At 36.7% G+C, this 14694-nt stretch overlaps 1 long non-coding RNA gene across 1 annotated transcript in view; it reads left to right on the top strand.

Annotated features, from left to right (window-relative positions):
- LOC110347744 (uncharacterized) overlaps window positions 1–14694 on the top strand; it is a 150732-nt gene that overhangs the window by 48538 nt on the left and 87500 nt on the right. The window lies entirely within an intron of this gene.

Genomic DNA, 14694 nt, shown 5'->3' with positions numbered 1-14694 from the left:
TATGGATTCCATTTGTTTCCTATGTTGGGATTCCATCATGTTCCTCAGCTCCTCTATTTTTTTATGTGTCCATTCTAGATTTATTAATCATGTCTTGCACTATGGGCACAATCTCTGCTGTTATCTGAGTAATTATTTCTGATTTCATTTTTCCCAGATCCTCTTTTGTTACCAGTTCAGGGAGTCCAGGTGGTTGAGTATCACATTTTTCCATCTCGTTTCCCTTTAGGGTTGCCTTAGGTGATCTGGAAGCCTGGTTTTGAGGCTTATTTACATGTGTTCTCATTTCAACAGATGCAGCCTGCTGTGCCTTTGTTGAGGCAACTTTTTGCTCACCCAGTGGTCTTCAATTCTCAGCTACCCACAGAGCTGCCTTTTCTCTGCTGCTCACTAGAACACTAATTCCTGGATTCAGAAAAGTTCTGGATCCCTGAGCTGACCTGTTGACTGGGTGGGCTAATGGCTGGGGCCTGTGCACATTTGGGATGATATCTAGGTGTGCCACTGGCTAGGGATCCTATGTAGCTGTTGTCTGGGAGCCCCCATTGGCTGGGGGCTGTGCATCCCAGTTCCTGTTGTGTGATCAAGCTTTTGGCTAGGGGCTTGTGCACTTACTGATGGAATTGGGGCAAACTTCTGGCTGTTGCTTGTGTGCCTTGCAGCTCTTTTCCAGGCAGGGCCATGGCTTGGGTCAGTGTGCCCCAGCCTCTGGGGTCAGGGGAGAGCCCTGGCCTGGATCTGCTTGCAGCCACACTGCTCTGGTCCACACTGTTGCTCCCTCAACTAAGGTGGTCTGGTGTGCCTTTATTGCAGAGATTTTCTTCACTTTTCCAGTGGGCTTTAATTTTCATCAAGGGGCCAGAGTGGGGCCCTCTTTCTGTTGTTCACTTCTACTCTATCTTCTCAAGCTCAGAACAATGTCCTTTATGACCCCTACAACTCTGCAGTGTGGATCTAGGTAATGGCTTGGCACAACTGGCTGGGTGGGAGGGTGTGTGCTGGCACCCACGTGGCTCACCTCCTCGACCCTCTAGGGCGGTGGTCAACTGATTCATTTTTGTGTAGCATTTGGTAGAAACTCAGGTAAAAACAATAATATAAATATTTTTAGCAATTATAGTACAATTATATTACTAAGCCATCTATCATAACTATGTAGTATTATGTTTGCTGCTTACCACTGATTCCTCAATTTTTCATCTTCCCCTCTCTTGAGATTCTTGTCCTAATATCTTTTGGGGGATGGTTTTCTCTCAATTTTCCTTAGAATGAGTACTTGGTACTGTGGTCCCTGACTTAGTACTTATCTACACATGTGGGGCCTTGAGTTCCATCCATTTTCTCTTAGAGTCTCTAGGTATTATTCCTTATCTAGGTGTTGCAGATGTAAACTCTGATTGCAACCTGATTATTTCTATTGTGTAAATAAATTACTCTTTTATCTGAAAGCTTTTTAAGATTTTCACTTTATTCTTTGAGATCATGAATTTTTCTGTGCTCAATTTATATCTTTATTATCAATCTTTTTTGGAAATTGCATAGCCATTTCCATCTGAGACTCAAATATTTCCTGTGCACCTAGAAATTCTGTTCTATTATTTGGTTGATTATAGTTCTCATTCATGTTTTCTTTTTTCTTTTAAGAACTCATATCATGCAGTTGTGAGATCTATAGATCTATGTGTCAAGTGCCTTACTATTTTCCTCATGATATAAATAATTTATTTTTCCTCTGTACTTCAGACTTTTTTTCCCTGTTCTCTCAGGCTAGAATTAAGGCCTTAACAATGAGATACATTTACTTTTGATGTATATGGTATTTTTTTAAGTTCACAAAAGTACTTTAGACTTTGAACTTGAACCTTTGTCTTTCTCCTTCCTCTTGTTTCTTCTCCCTACCTCTTTCATCTTACATTGTATTTCTCACTATAAGTCAGCATTTTTGTTTGAGGGCCCCGATTATAGTGTCTTACCTCTTCATCCTCTAGATAGTATGCTCATTAAGTCATTTGTTGTGACTTTTCTTTACTCCAAGTTCATGTCCACCTAACAGAGTCCTTTAGTAGCAGGTAAGGGCAGTAGTTCCTCAAATGGCCTGGGAGTGTAGCAACAGAGGTTTGGACCTATGTCAAAGAACTAAGAAAAATCCTTTAATTTATCCTTCCCAGAATCAGCATTAAGGGGAGCTCAGTGCTCCTGTTTACCTCTGTCCTAGCCCCTTGGAAATAAGATGATCAGGTACGTCCCTAATGGCTGTCATCTCCCTTCACCTGAGGTCTTGCATCCAGCAAATGAGGAAAAACTCCTCCAGTTTTGTCAGGACTGGCAGAGCAGAACTCTTCTGTAGGCTCTACTGCCTGCTTAGCTCAAGAAATCTTAGAAAATAAAGTGGAGTTGGGAGTGGAGGAGAAAATTCCTATTCCAACCTTTATCTTCCAAGAATTCTCTCCCAATTTTTCAGTTTAATTAAATCTCCATGATAAAGCAAGAAGAGTAGTCAAAGGCAAACCTTACTGAGGAAGTCTAGATTGCCCAGAAGTGGAGACTTAGACATGAGGTGTTTGGTGTACCTGAAGCTCTCTGGTGTCTATTGTTCATCTGTACCCTCCTTTCCATTTGAACATGAAGGAATCTATTCTAAAATATGGATTTTGTTATAATTTAGGCATGAAAAGGCCAACAGATCAGGAGATGACTGTCACTGATTAAAAAGTGTTACACTTAAAATGTGTTACACTTACAAATCCCTAGAGAAGAGGAAGGCCACACTGCAGAGAACCTTAAAGGTCAGTCGGGAAGGAGGTGGGTGGTGGGGGAAGATGGGGGATGTGTGCAAGATCCTTTATTGTGTGGGGAGTGACAGGCAAGGCAGGGTAGCCAGATTCACAACTGGTTTGAATAATTTCAGTGGGCCCTGAGGTATAGGGACTACACCTAGTTGTCTGGTATGGCCCTGGGGTGAACAGGCTAGGTGGATTGTAGCCAGAAACAGAGAGCCTGATAAGGGCAGTTGTTGGGAGCAAGGTCTCTGGATTGGTTGGTTTAGATTTGAAAGCTAGGTATGTGGTGGCTGTGTTGTCTACTATCACTAGTAATTGGCTAACCTTGGGAGAGTCAGCAAGAGCCCAGATGCCAAAGCATCAGAATTCAGAAAACAAAAGACTCAGCTAATTCAGTCTCCCTCTCTAGCACTCTTTACCTGCTGTGGACAAAAACCTCCTTCTTGATTTTTCTCAGCATGTAATTTAAAATATCTAAACAACAGTACAACAAAATGCTTTTCGATTACTAGAGAAGAATAAAAACAAAAGCAGTACTTATAAAGTATTACTGGTTAAAAGTAAAATTTGGATCAGACAGCCATGAGGTTGAAGGCCAAATTTCACTCTTCATAACTGTGCCCTGGGAAAGGGAAAGAGCTCTCCAAACTCAGTGTTATCTTCTTAAAACTGAGGGAAGTATATGGAAACAATGCTTTTGTAAATAAGGAGGGAAACAAGGGTTGCAGAGAGGGGAGAGGAATGGGAGTAAAAGAAGCAGCAAGATATATCTTGTACAGGTACAGATTCCCTATGATGCATGTGATCATTGTATCTAAAATGTACCAGTAAAATAAAACTGAGGGAACTAATAGGACCAATGTTATAACATGATCATGAGGAAAATAATATCCTACATGTAAATGATTATTACTGTTATTATTACAAAAAAACCCCAAATATTGTCAAACCAGAAAATCATCCAATGTGGATATTTTTGGTCTTTTTTTACACTCAAATTTTGTCCCCAGACAGCTGGTTTACATTCCTAAATGCTAGCCTCATGTCCTTCCTGGGTTCATTTGTTTCACTGTTGCAACCTTTTTATTCTCTATATGTATCCTATATCATGTTGTATGCCTTGCTCTAAACAGTGAAATTTATTTTTAAAAAATTGAGCCAGGCCTGAGAGTGTACACTTGTAATCCCAGGTTCTTGGAAGGATAAAGTGGGAGGATCACAAATTTAAACCAAGCCTGGGCAAATTAGCAAGGCCCTGTCTTAAAAAATAAAAAGGGTAGCGGACAAAGCTCAGTAGTAAAATACTTGCCTGCCTGTGTGAGGGTATGAGTTAAATCATCATGACCAAACAACAACAGCAATACAAAAAGACAAGAATTAAAAAATGAAATTGCAATTATAACTGTAAAAAGTGTTATGAAGAAGAGATAGGGTCATTAAAAACTTGTTTTAATAATGGAAATTTTGCCTGAGATTTAAAACTGGATAGAAGTGATATAGGCAGAAGGGTATGATGAGGACAGATGAATGGAATGTGATGCTAATGTTTTGGGTAGCCATATACATTAACACAGAAGTTTCTGGAAGGTAATTGGGGCTCGTTTGAGGAAAAAAACTTTAACCCCAATGAAGAACTCATGTACTGTCAGAATGATATCAATTAAAAAAGTTTATTTAATGTTTAAAAGAAGATAAAAAGCAATGTAATTCATGATTGTTAGAAAAAAAGGATCTTTACAGAATGACCACCTTACTTTCTCAACAGTAGTAAAAGCAGCACTGAGTTGTATGTGCATATTGCCTCCCTCAGTTATACTTTTTGTGTCTTGCCTAACAACTTTCACCATGTGCTGCTTCATTTTTTTTTTTTTTTTTCTTGAGACAGAGCCTTGCTATGTAGTTTAGGTCAGCCTCAACTCACTATGTAGCCCAGGCTGGCCTTGGACTCACTCACGATGAGAAGATCTTCCTGCCTCACCCTCCTGAGAGCTAGGATTATAGGCGTGAGCCACCACACCTGGCATGCTTCTTGAACCTAGACTAAATTGCCTTATACACTCTGCCTTCAAACTTGGAAATGTAATAGAAGTTCCCCAAGGGTCTCCATGTGCAGCTCTGTAGGGTGCCACTGTGCTCAGAAAAGTATGATTCTAGAGATACAGTGCGTGCATTTAGACCGAGAGGAAGATGACTGAGATGCGATCATGACCAAATGTCATGTAGAATGAGTGAGTGCAAGGATACACACACAGGCAAAATATTTTAAGAGTTTTAGAAGAACTTACAGAATTAAGAAATGCAAATAAGTTAGAGAAAGATCAAGACTTTCAGAGATTTTCAAGAACTAGAGACTTTTCAGAAGTTATTAACAGTATTTGTGGTACATTTAAAATATATTTTGAATTTTCTATTGTAACAGAAAATTAATATTCAATTAAATTCATATTCATTATGGAATTTTTTGAAAAAGAAAAATTAGAAAAGAGAAAACAGCATTCCCATGACCAAAAAGACAACCAGTATTATTTGAGGTACCTTTCAAAATTATTTTTTATATATTCTCATATATGTATATTTGGAACAATACTCCATATGCAATTTTACATATTGTTTATATTATCATTTAAAATTACATGTTCCTATATGATATTAAACTATGTATAAACTCATTTTAGCTGCTGCATAATGTTCCCAAGTGGTTATGTAGTATGAATTAAATTCTTCAAATGATAGATTTTAAGTTCTTACCATCTTAAGACATGATCTATTAAATATCTTTGGGCATTAAATTATTTCAGTGTTCAAGTTATTTCATAGGATATATTATAAAAGTCAAATTGGTAGATAAAAAGTATGAATATTAATATTATAAAAGATTATGCACGGTTTTAAAAGCCTTTTGGGAAGTAATTTTGAAGCAAAAGATTTATGTGAACCTTAAAACATTTGATGGCATGGGTTGCTATCTATTTACAAAGTGTTTCTGGGTAAAAAGTTAAAATTCAATGTAAATGTCAACAGAGAGGGAACAATTTATAAAATCTGTGGCCCTAATTCTGCTTTTGCTTTTGTCCAGTAAGACAACATGAAATCTCAAATCTGTATTTGTGAAAGCTCTGGTATGTTCTGTGCATCTAAATTCATACATCAAAGCCAAGGGAAATATAAAACTCAAGTATAAACTCGTAAGTGGGTACTTTCAATTGCTCCGTTCAGCTGATAAGTCTGAAGGTAGATGAACTGCATCTGATTCCTGGCCTAGTTTACTTTGGTTTTGCATCTGATTTTTGCAGTAACTCCTTTTGCTAATGGCATTAATATGGGAAATTATTGTTGTACTCTGATCAGCTGAGTGACCCAACAACAGAAAGATTGGTTTCTGTTAAGTGACAAGAGTCAGGAAAGCTAGCTGCCTCTTTCTTACCTCTGGATCCTTGCATATCTGTTTTGATTTGGTCTCTCTTGACATCTGAAGCGCCCATCTCGTGACACTGTCTCCATTTGCTCTTCAGGTCACTGGCTAGTGGTCTCAGTCTCAGAGATGAGAAATTGTGTCACTTCCTTCACCATGGACCATTTGCTTTCCATTGTTGGTATAATCTTCTGTGCTATCTGTCTTGTCTGTGTGAATTCTTGGATCCTACCTATGGCATTTCAGCTGCCATACCATGTTTATATATAAAAGTCTTGGAAATTTTCAAAGGCTAAAATAAAGTAATGAATGTATAGGTGTCTGTATTTGCTCTTGTTACAAATATGAAACTGAAGCTATCGGTTTTATCTGTGTCTATAAATGAAAAATTGTTTTTATCTCAAAGAAATTTTGTTCAATTATCTGTCCATATTAATAGCCTTTTTTTGTTTTTATAGATCCTCTTTTCTCTCTTCCTAGACCTTTTAGAAATTAGTTACTCCTAATAATTTGTCATCATTTAGGTGCACTTCATTCAGACAGATCTACCTTTTAAGGAGAAGAAATGTATACAGAGATTGAAAGACTCAATCTAGCTTGTATGGGTTAGAAAGCAGAGAGACCTGAATACTAAGTGAGATTTGTTTTTTATAAACCTTGAATAAAAGAGCATGAATGTGTTTGAATGGAAATGCAGATGTAATGGGAATTATAACTTCTGCTTTACTCAGTTTTTAGTCCCCTCATGAGGACCTAAAAATCTAAAGTGTTCTGAGTCCATACATTTCCCCCCAACTCTCTTGAAAGTAGAACAGTTTTTGGCACTACACAGAACATCTATCTACCCTCAAATTTCCCTACCCTCAAATATCTCTACAGATTCCTTCACTGTGTAGTGAAAGTGTATATGACTTTCTGAGCAAATAGGTGAAATACATTTACCTATTTTGGAGGAGCTTAGTAAATTATATGATGTAGGCTCTTAAATTTTGTTTTAGGCTCTCAAATTTAGAGGGGCGCCTATGCAGATTGGATTAACAAGTGTGAAAAGTATTTCTATAAACGTAAGATAAGGGAACCCAAGAATTTCTAGATGTAAACAGGAATTTAAATGTCCTGGCTCTTTAAATAAATTTTGGACTCTTACTGAAGCTGTAACTCAAGGGAAGAAAAATTTCACTGTGAGTTAATTAATGGATGTTCTTAAGTTATGCTAAGTAAGTTCAGCTTGTGAAGAGCTAAAAGAATAGTAATATTAGACTTGACTGACAATTTATTTTTTTCCCTGATTTTGTTTCAGGGTAAAAAATGAATATTCTTGCTCATATAAGACTTGAGACTGTTTAGCTATATATGTTTTTTAAAAATCATTTTTCAATTGACTTCTTTCACTTATATTCATCCAAATCCCTAACCACACCATGTACAAATAATTGCAATGTTGGATACCAATCTTCCAACTATTGGGTTTGATATCTGGCCCCAGATTCCTCTTGCAAGGATCCAGTAATCATAGATAGAGCCATATTCCCTTTTATAGTTGATACAGGAATATGATCAACCAAAATAATTAATTGCTATTATTACTGTCTTACACAAATTCAAAGACATTTAGAAGATAACAATGGAAATGGACATAAGATTAATGATGCAATTAATAACTAATAATTATGATTCAATTATTTTTCATGAAGTTATGGAGAAACCATTATAAGATCTGTTTGATTTTTACCAATTTGTCCTTTTCCATAGCCAAACACACTGAGCCCTGAAAGTAGTGAATAGCAAGTAATTATAAGTAAATTCATATTCCCTCAAATTGTACTCCAGAGGGTATGTTTGTACCTGAGTGTTCAGATGGTCTTCCTATACTTACCAAAACAAAATACACCCTGTACTTTTGTTATGGGTGTCTTCCCTTGTCCAGTTAGTAGTGATTTATTAGAAGACTGAAAACAGTTTATCAGTATACCTCTGAGAGATCCCAGATATCAACAATTGTATGAAGATTTCTTCCCTGTTTAGAAATTCACAAACTGGAATGCGTGATCCACAGTTTAGGCTTACGTCCCAGAGAACAAATGAAGCAATCCAAGCTTTAGCCCAACTGATGAGCAAAAAGTCTCAGACAGTACATTTTCCATTGACAATTTACTGGTCATAGTAAAGTATGCACAGTGACCAAAACATCTTTTTTGTGTCTAAGTAAATACACTAAATCCCTGACTTATAAATGAGTGTGGTTCTAAGAGAATGTTCATATGTTTAATTTGTTACTAAGTTTGACTTGTAAGTCTGACAAAGTCTTATATGCCTCTGATACATATATACAATATATAGCATAAAAAGCCAAACACACACCCAAAAATATAGTAAGTCCCCCTGACTGTACTATACTACTGTACACTATCACACTGTACAGTAAACACCCAGCAGCACAACTGTGACAATGTCCAGCAGACACATGAGTTATTTCTGCAATTTGTTCCCATGAAGGTTTGTTCTTATCTGTGAAAGTTCGCAACTCAAATGTTCATAAGTCAGGGATGCACTATATTTTAGGAAAAGATGAAATCATCATTAGCTTAGAGAAGAGTCTTCTTGATTATATAAACTGTTGTTATCCCTGAGAACTATTCTCTTTGTTAGGTCTAAGCTGAAGAGAGAACTGCATACAAACTGGTTTCCAAGTTTTCTGATGAATTTTTGATTACCCTTATAGTCTTTGTTAACCTGTTGATGACACAGAATCAGAAAGAAAAAGTTCCCATAGTCCATCATTGCAGCTTATCTGGGATCTGAGGTAGATTTAAAGGGAAACTGAAGAATCATAAGGGGATGGTGAAAACCTAACTTAATAGCACAAGGTAGGTCACCGGGAGCCATATCTCAGAGACACATGCATCACACTCCTGAAATAGCAGGTATTTCTTTGAAACTTCTCAAGGAATGGCAGTTTTCCTCCTCTGTAATTCCATCTAGGGCAACCTGACCTTCTTGGTGGGTTTCATTCAATCAACTGTACTAAAGGACTTTTTTTTCAGACCTTCTGCAGCATTGGCTTCTAAAACTTTGCCTTTGTCTTTGTTCAGTGACATGACATACACATTCTTGGTCCCTCTCACATATGAGTTAATTTTACTTATACTCTAAGTCAGGGACGAACAGACTTATTCTGTTAATGGCCAGGTAGTAAATATTTTAAGCCTTACAGATCATGATTTTTGTTGCAACTACTCAGTTCCCCTGCCAAAAATGGCCATAGGATATAAAAATGAGTAAGCATAGATGTTTTAAAATGAAATTTTATTCATGGATATAGGAATTTGATTTTCATATAATAGTCAATGTGATGCAAAGTATTTTTTTTTACTTATTTGTAATAACTTAAAACTTTATTCTTAGCTCATGAACTATATAAAAATAGGCCAAAGTTGAATTTGGCCAACACATGGTCCTCCTGTTTCTCTTTGTAAGTTGTTCTTTGATGACACACAGAATTTAGAAAAATATAGGGAAACAAGAGCAACTTTAGAGGAAAATCTCTAAAATAACCTAATTATGTGAAAGAAGGATTAACTGCTGGGGAATGTGAACCCTGAGGACATTTCCGGAGAAAACCAAGAAATGGCAAAGAAATGAACTGACAGATAGTTTCGATATTTTTTTTCCTCATTTCTTCTTTTATTCTTTTTATTTGATGGATTTCAAGCTTCACAGTGGAAGCAACTATTGCCTGTTTATTTTATAAGTAGACTGCAGAGGAAGGAGTTAGAATTGTTATTTTGAAGTCATCCCACTCTGCTGGTATACACAAACCATAACATTTATATCTTCTTAATGGGCTTTTCACCTCCCACGCTAATAGTGAATTAGATTTTTGTCTCAAAGAAGCTGAGCAACATAAGGTTTTCTGAAAAATGGGAGGTAAACAATACCAGTGTCATGTGAATGACTGTTCAGAGTTTATAGAAGAAATGAATATTGTTGAGTAGCTACCATGAACCAAGTACTATACTTATATGTATAGAATGCCTGGCATAATGTTTAACACTGAGTAGCACTAAAAACACTAAATACATTTACCCTCAGTGCATAACTACCTTGTAGCAGTCATCATAGCACCTTGTTTATCTTAAGGTAGCCATATACCTTAAGTACACTTATGTCTGTTTCCTACTTAGAAAAAAAACAAGGCTTGTAAAATTAAGAAATTTTTCTCATATAATTAGTAAATGTTGGCACTGGGTACATAGTAGTTTCTCCATGAATAATTGCTAAAGTTTTATATGAGTGAACCTCGTGAATTTGAAGCTAATTTGAAGTTTCTTCCTTCTACCTGGCACAGCACACAGTCTACGCAGGTGACCATTTTAATGCTAAGGTAACTCCGCGATATGCTGCTAAATCCATACTTAATGAATCTAGGAAAAGAATTCATTAGCAGCTAAGGGAGAGTAAGCTCCTGACACAGAGTTGATGATGATGTTAAGGGATTAGCAGTGCCATGTGTGGAGTTATGATTAAGTAATTGGTGACACTTAACACAGGGTTTTTTCCAAGAGGGGTGGGGAATAACACTGTTTGTTGTTCATGTAATTAAATTTTTCACCTTAAGTAAAAAAGCAAATTGAGCACAAAATGCCAGCAGACCTTAAGTGGCTGCTCAAAGTTGATGTGGGTCTTTAATTACAGGACTCATCAGATGTAGGACTTCAGACTCAACAGGATGTGCTGATTTGCATTCAGAAATGTTAAAACCCTTGAGACAACAAATTACTGGTCAGCTCTGCAACTGCTCTGGCCACCAGCAAATGTGAATCATTCATACTGGCACTTATATGAGGATATGCAATCAAATCCCACTTGAAGTACCTTGAAATAATTCTACTGTTCTGCCCTGGAAACTTTAGTCAATCAGTAATCAGGGCTGCTGTTCCTTCCCCCATTGCTCTCTCCAGCTTGGCAGCAGATGAACCTCTGTGGTCAGAGATTTGCTAATGCATTGGCTCAAAGGCACACATTTCATGTTTCCAGTGCCCTCTCATTTCCTGCCTCTCAAGACATTACCTCTCCAAGGATCCATTTCAGTGTTCCTAGTAATTACCCTGCTCTTGAGACAGTGACTATGGGAAAGATTTCAGTGTGACTGGCCTCTCATTTTCCAAAATATGATCTTCTCTTGCCTTGCCTGAGAGTTCTGTAAAATCTTATCATCCCTGTGCTATCCAACACTGTGACTCAAATTAAGAGGAGTGAAAGATTGGGAGAAAGTACCATTTTGTGCTGGAGAAGAGGGGCAAGGAAAGAAGTGTTTCATGTTTCTTTAAAATATAACTTTACTAGTGACTAATTGTTGACATAGTTAACTATAGCTACTAAGTAAACATCTATTTTTCAATAGTATAATGTAAATCCAACAAAGTACCTTTTACAAGTCTCCTGACTAAAAATTAAAGAGGAAATTTTTCTTGTTAATATAATGATATATTTTTTGCACTGATCACAAATTTCTTTCTTTTATATTTATTTATTTATTTATTTATCTTTTACTTTTATTGTTCTTACTATTAACTGATTCTCAAGATATGTCTCTGATAATGTTAAAAAGTCCAGCACCTAACAACAAAAAATTACAATGTCTGCTATCCAGTAAACAGTCATCAAGTACATTGAATGAATGAACCTGTAATCCTTGTTGTTATCAGAATTAACAGGTGACATCGTGGATCTTTTTTTTAAATTTAAAAATAACTTTATTATCAAACACACACATATACAGAAATTAAAACCATTCAAAGAAGAAAAATGTGAGGGAAAAATACTACAATAATATTCAAATACAGTAGAACTCAACCAAAACAAAACTGAAAAGCATTTAAACATTTTTCCATATAACTTAAAAAAAATCTCAAGTACCAACAAGACACTAGAGGATGTGATTTGTATTTGTATATTTTATTATTTGCTTTCTAAAATTCAGATAGAATCCCTTGGTTCCTGTGTGTTCTGAATTTCTTAAATTTCTTTAATTTACTTTGTGAACATATGCTCATATTTTAGTGTGAGGTACCTCAAATACTTTTTGTAAAGTATAACTTGGAAAAAAGGCAAGTCCTTTAGACTAACAGAATATGATCTAAAGATTCAGAATATATGAAAAAAGCCTTTTTCTAGCTCTGACTTCATGTTATTTTCTAGGCCTGTTCTAACCAATTCTTGAGTTGTGGGACTATATTTAACAGCAAATGAAAACCTCACAGTTTGGTTTATTCAGTGATGGAGAACCTTTTAGATCCTTCAATGATAACAAACAGCCCTCTACTGAGCACATGCTGTAGGTTTGCCACCACTGGATATGACCTGAGTTTTACTAAATAGTGCCATTTATAGAGGGGAATATGGAGGTGGGCACAGCAGGATCTGCTCATCAGGGAAAAGCCTTAAGAGAAGTACCTTGGCCATTGTTAGAGGAGAAGCCTTGAGGACATCTCAGAGGTGAGGGGTGGAGGAGAGGTTAGGATGTGCCTCTCTTGTCAGAGCTGTGTTAGAGAGGGATATGGGAGGTTGCTTGGACCTAGAGGAGGCTCTATTCTTTTTACTTATGAATAAAAGACACATTTACTGACCACTTATTTAAGAACATGAAAAATGTTCTTAAAAAGGTATGTATGGACTACTATAGAAAAACCGAGGAACATATAGATCAGTTTTGAAAAGTTAGGGAAGGCTTTTAAGAAAAACTATGTTTTAAGATTTTTTTCCCCATTATACTCATTAAAGACTTTAACTGAAACCTTACTACATTTTGTTGGCATATAGCTTGAGTTTGATAATGTGGGCAACTGATGTCAAGATTAGGGATCTGGGATATTGTGCTAACTCTCCAGTTATGACTCTCAAATTCAGAAAAAGAAATTTTATAATCTTATTCTAGTCTGGTATGCAGTTACAATACATGTTCCATGAAAATTTCCCTGTCCTTTAGACAAATTCATAAAAGGAATAACAAATGATGCCTGGCATATAACTAAATTTGTTTAGAAGCTTGATTAAGGCAGAGGTTTTCAAACTCTCAGTGTGAACTCAAATTTTTAAGATCCAAGAGAGATACAAGATGTCAAGGGATTGAAAGCAATAGAATTGTACAGTAAATAGAGTATCAGTAACAATTTAACTCCATCTCAAGCAAATCTTACTGTATGATTTCTCAATTTGCCTGATTGTGATACTTTGATTAAAACTAAATTGGGTTATCAGTTAGTAAGGTGCAGCGCTGGCGTCTCAGAGGAGTTGGCTGCATTCCAGGAGGAAGGAGAGAAAGCACACAGTCAGAGAGATTTACCTGAGGGAAATTGTACTTAGCTAATAACTTTGTTATTAGTAGTTAGGAGTCCAAAATCTTTGAATCTAAGATTACTTGTCTCTCCTGAAATTATCAGAACTCTTTGGTGAAGGCATCTAAATATTTAGCATTTTACCTGAAAGGATTTCTTGTTGTCCGTGCCCAATTCAGAACATTTCTGAACTAAAATTATTTACTTATATAATAATCACACATGGAAGAGTTAATTTCCAGTTCACTTTAGCATATGGCCACTTTGGGAATGGCTAACAGGAGCAATCCTTGAGTGGTTGTATTAAACTGGTGAATGCATTCAACTGAGCAATGGGAACCCCCTCAGATGGAGCAGGAGCCATACTACAGAGTTCTTTCATAAGGGAAAGCATCCACTGATATAACTAACATTTATTGATCCCAACAATATGTGCCAGGATCCGTGCTAAAAACACTGTAGTACAGGCTGAATAAATCCTGCTCCTTACCTAGCATGAAATTGCAGCCTAGGGGAGACGTCAGAACTAGAGACAAATAAAACACACTGCAGTGCATTAACTGTCCTAAGAAGAGTGGAAAAAGAAAAGGCACAGTAGAGCTCAGAAGATAAAGTACTAATTCTGTCTGAGATCATAAAGTGGTTTTCCATTACTATCTGTCTAAAATCTTGAAGGAGGTGGAGCTTAAAGGAGAAAGGAGGGAGAAGAGAGGAAGGATCTCCAAGTCAGAGGAAGCATCTGGCTCCAGGGAGAGTGTGCTGAGACCTACTTAGCAGCATTACATTCCTGACAATAGAGGCTGCCCTGGAGGTGATGGCATGGAACAGCAGAATTTGTAGCCAAATTAAGGAGTTTGGCCTTCATCCTATACGTAACAAGTTTAATTGTTTCCTAGTCAATTCATTGAACAGGAAGCATTTGTTTGTGTGCAATCCAGAAGTATCTATTGTTTTTCTTTATATATTGGGAAGGTTTTGTAGCTTTTTGCTACTTTCAGTTAGGAATGATTAGAAACTTATAAGAAAGTCCAATATGGTATGTGTGAAAATCCCATTTCTTAGTCAGTGAAGGACATTTTCACCACAGCTAAATCCTGATGTGGAAATTGAAGGAAGTGTGGGTTTAGGCATACCTCTGGGCTAGGAATACGGTGATACCTGATAG

The sequence above is a fragment of the Heterocephalus glaber genome, unplaced genomic scaffold (assembly GCF_053883595.1).
Source record: "Heterocephalus glaber isolate CG9 unplaced genomic scaffold, H.glaber_assembly_v1.0 deba00001481, whole genome shotgun sequence".
NCBI classification, from domain to species: domain Eukaryota; kingdom Metazoa; phylum Chordata; class Mammalia; order Rodentia; family Bathyergidae; genus Heterocephalus; species Heterocephalus glaber.
Note: the sequence above shows the minus strand (reverse complement) of the source record. Positions and strands in the feature narration are given on the sequence as shown.